Genomic DNA, 5,000 nt, shown 5'->3' on the forward strand with positions numbered 1-5,000 from the left:
TTAAATGATTGAGTCCATCTCATTACGCCACAAGAACTGCCTGTTGATTTTGTACATTTATATTCCCTTAGTGAAACATAAGATCTGTGATCGCCAATACATACCACATAATATGCCTTTCACTTACCACGACAAATAAATAGTTTCTGCACGAAATATAGATTTCTGTGAGACTGTCAACGCCTGTTACTAGCTTAATACATAAACGTCTGTTTTGGCTATGTAGATATGTGACATGTTTCCGTAATACTGATCCCAGTCACAAGACAAAGCTCGTTGAGCAGTAGACGAAGTGCTTACCCGAAGACCTCATGGGTCGAACAAGTCGACCGAACTTTATGAGAGATTTGGAAATAAACTCTCCTACTGGGATTCGAACCCTCGCTTGAGTGGCTTGTTTTTTATAAGATGAAGACCGTACCGTCACGTGGCACGATGGTGCGGTCTTCATCTTATAAGAAGCAAGCCGCCCAGGCGAGGGTTCGAATCCCAGTAGAAGATTTTACTTCCAAATATCATACATACATACATACATACATACATACATACATACATACATACATACATACATACATACATACATACATACATACATACATACATACATACATACATACATACATACATACATACATACATATACCAAAGGCTTTTTCCACCTACACGGGGGGTAGCCAAAAAGAAAAAGGCATATAAACCACTCCCACCCATTCCATTTCCTATATATTCCACTCCCCTCCACCCTCCTCCCTCCCTCTTATCTTGGCACCTCCTGGATGACGGGTCATCCCTGCATCCTGTCCACTGCCCTGGGTCAGAAGCAGTGCCGCAAGACACAGCACATCCACAGCAAGGCCGCTTCATAAATTCGGCGACCTCCCCAAATGTCATAATGACGCAAAAACATTTACGAAAGATGTCTGGGATGGAAAGGGTGCCTTCATGGAAGCTCGCCCGGAAAAATAGCTGGGAATGGTAACAGCGTGTGAAGGAATTATCGCCGTCACCCAACCATCTTATGCTCCCCATGAATAGTAGGAATAAGTTACAAACATACGATAATACGACCCATTTTAGCATGGTTGGTAAAATGGTGACGTACTTAACAAAGATCTGGTTCGGTTTTGCTTTTGCATAGAGCCAAATTGATATTCGTGTATAGACTGAACGGTTCCTGTCTATGAGTATATTTGATTCACTCTCACTATTGGGACGAGATCGGCCGAGCAATAATACACACATATTTCTATTTTCTTTTTTGTCACAATTACCCCTTACTTGTTTGCACACAAATTCGATAATTATCCACTTTGCTAACGAAGGATTCATGCGAAGCTGATTGGAGTAGCTTGGTGTCATCCTGAGTAAAGTGAGTATCTGAGTAAAGTATCTGAGTAAAGTGAGTATCTGAGTAAAGTATCTGAGTAAAGTGAGTATCTGAGTAAAGTATCAGAGTAAAGTGAGTATCTGAGTAAAGTATCTAAATAAAGTGAGTATTTGAGTAAGTGAGTATCTGAGTAAAGTGAGTATCTGAGTAAAGTGAGTATCTGAGTAAAGTGAGTATCTGAGTAAAGTGAGTATCTGAGTAAAGTGAGTATCTGAGTAAAGTGAGTATCTGAGTAAAGTGAGTATCTGAGTAAAGTGAGTATCTGAGTAAAGTGAGTATCTGAGTAAAGTATCTGAGTAAAGTGAGTATCTGAGTAAAGTGAGTATCTGAGTAAAGTGAGTATCTGAGTAAAGTGAGTATCTGAGTAAAGTGAGTATCTGAGTAAAGTGAGTATCTGAGTAAAGTGAGTATCTGAGTAAAGTGAGTATCTGAGTAAAGTATCTGAGTAAAGTGAGTATCTGAGTAAAGTGAGTATCTGAGTAAAGTGAGTATCTGAGTAAAGTGAGTATCTGAGTAAAGTGAGTATCTGAGTAAAGTGAGTATCTGAGTAAAGTTAGTATCTGAGTAAAGTGAGTATCTGAGTAAAATGAATATCTGAGTAAACTGAGTATCTAAGTAAAGTATCTGGGTAAAGTGAGTATCTGAGTAAAGCGAGTATCTGAGTAAAGTGAGTATCTGAGTAAAGTGAGTATCTGAGTAAAGTGAGTATCTGAGTAAAGTGAGTATCTGAGTAAAGTGAGTATCTGAGTAAAGTGAGTATCTGAGTAAAGTGAGTATCTGAGTAAAGTGAGTATCTGAGTAAAGTGAGTATCTGAGTAAAGTGAGTGTCTGAGTAAAGTGAGTAGCTGAGTAAAATGAGTAGCTGAGTAAACTGAGCATCTGAGTAAAGTATCTGAGTAAAGTGAGTATCTGAGTAAAGTGAGTATCTGAGTAAAGTGAGTATCTGAGTAAAGTGAGTTTCTGAGTAAAGTATCTGAGTAAAGTGAGTATCTGAGTAAAGTGAATATCTGAGTAAAGTATCTGAATAAAGTAACTATCTGAGTAAAGTAAGTATCTGAGTAAAGTGAGTATCTGAGTAAAGTGAGTATCGCTATGTAAAAGTTTAATTCATTTCCTATGCTGATGTCCCATGGCTACCACACGGCTAAATTAAATCGCCTGACGTCTGCCAGAATAACACAAGACACATCGTTGTTCCAACGTGAACGAAATAAATATTTTCGCTCCAGTGAAATTCCGTCAGATGAATGACATTGTTTGACGAAAACTCCGAACCAAACAAATGAAATATGTCATTGTATTCATTGGAAAAATCCTCTCACTACCCAGGAGGTACTGGGGAGATGAACAGAATGGCTTAGTATTAGATAGAATAAGAAGAAAAATGTCACCCGAGGAGGAAGGAATTGTAGATTCAGTTGATCCCATTGCTTTCTGAAGGCGCGGATGCCATGAGATAGAGATAGAGATAGACCAAGGGTTCTCAGCCTTACTTGGCCCATTCACCCCTTTCACCATTTGTCTGAATGTCATTCCCCCCTCCTTTCCAAGATTGCCTGTTTCAAAAAGTGCATTCTAAATAATATGCAAATATTACTAAAAACCCTTTTATTTTTTTTCCAAATTAGTATGTTTTTCCCATATTAGTATAATTCCAGCCCAGGTGACAGGCCAGATAGGCCAAAACCTATAATTGCTTTCCTCACCGCGTAAACTGACTGTGGTCACAAATCACCCCCAGAAAACCCAAAATTCCCCCCCTGGGGGTGAATTTCACCCCTAATGAGAACCCCTGAGATAGACAGCCTGGAGGTAGATAGAAGAAAAGGAAAATTGATACTCGATACAATGATGTACCATGTAAGTTGTGTAAGCAATCAAATTCACATACCTTACAACATTATGTAATTGAATGTAGAGAGCTAATGGAATACAGGCATCCTGAGCTAAATGATTACTCTGAACAGGTATATTACATTTTAAATAATAACATTCCAAAAAAAAATGTTGAAAAGTTCACAAAAGTAAAGCTGAGCTATTAAGTTAATTATTTAAACATGTGTGTGCGGGTATATTAGTATGTTGATACACCCCTTTTGATGTATGTTTTCTAGATGTTAATAAATCTTCTGAATTTGAATTTGATACGCGATACGGTATGGATTAGTCGAGATAGCCTACAATTCTGACCCATCGAAGGAGTATTCCAAAGATTATTAGGATAACAAGGTGGCGTAGAGAAGGGAAAGGAGCATCGTAAGCCATTAGGATAGAGAAGCTGTTGTTGCTGGGCTTCCTGCGCGGATGAAGGACAGTAATGACGTATTACGTTCTGTGTTGACGTCAGAACGCTGTTTCCGTCATATCTGAGATGTTATGACGGTGCTATCATCTCCGCCTGTGGCACCAAACTGAATCTTAATGGTCCTCTGACGCCGGCGGAGGCAATAATTGCCCTTATCGTGTCACGGCTCGCAAAGGACGATGTCCTAAAGCTTCAGTCAGCTGCTGCCTGGTCTTCCAAATGCTCTAGCTGAAGCGGCTCCCTTGGGCGGCAAGGCAAAGGATGACATAAGCCGAAATAGAAACAGGTCAGTTCAAACTGGAAAGTAAAATGAGTGAGATGATCTTTTGTGGCAGTGTCTTGAGCATTGTCAGAATAGAAACCAAAAACGATTTGTTATCTATTTTCTAACGGTGAATTTTTTTCGAGGACGTATCTGAAATAACATTACTCAAGGAAGAATGACATACATACTGGCTTAGTGACATCATATCTGCAAATAACTATTTCTTTCCATCAAAAATCAATAAAACATACAATATTTAGAATAAAAGTCCAGAGACCAGAGGTACTTTTTAATATTTCGACACATGAAAAAAGAAAAAAATGGAGAACACACATATTAAGAAATCCAAAACAACAAGAGCCACATGAGTTTTCTCTCGGAAATGAAACGACTTGTTCTTATTTGGATTTCGGGAACAACGGACGCCCTCCCAGAGCGACACTCAGGTGTCGACGAGGGCAGGACCGGGATGTGGCAGTCGTTTCAGGAGCGAAGTGTCCTGTGTTTAGTCGATTTCTCGGATAAGATCGAGTGGTAGCTATAACGCTGATGTGTTTTAGGTGGAAGTGTGGGTTCTCCTTCGGGAATCTGGATTTGCTCTTCTCAAAGTGACCTGGCTGTCCTCTGTTTATTTGAACTTGACAGAGATCTATTCTGAAGATGCCAGATACGCAGATGATGCTTCTTTTATCGAGTTTTAAGTTTTCCATCATATTTACATATTTATTTATCTGTTTATTTGTTTATTTTTGTTTATTAGGTAATCTGTCATCTTCTATTTATTACCATTATCATTATTACTATGAAAATTTTCTTATTATCATTATTATCATTATCATCGTTATTAGTATTATCATCATTACAGTTACACTGGTCAACAAAAAAGTTATCAAAATACCTCTCACAAACGAAAGGAGATGAACTTGATAAAATGTTTTCTATTGAATTCAAATATTTTTTCAGAATTTTTCTGTCAGGCATAGGATTTCTGTGATAGCATATTAAATTCTAAAGAATCATAACTAATGAATGTGGATGATATT

Source organism: Oratosquilla oratoria, chromosome 41 (assembly GCF_046742065.1).
Source record: "Oratosquilla oratoria isolate Oo_2021 chromosome 41, ASM4674206v1, whole genome shotgun sequence".
Classification (NCBI taxonomy): Eukaryota; Metazoa; Arthropoda; class Malacostraca; order Stomatopoda; family Squillidae; genus Oratosquilla; species Oratosquilla oratoria.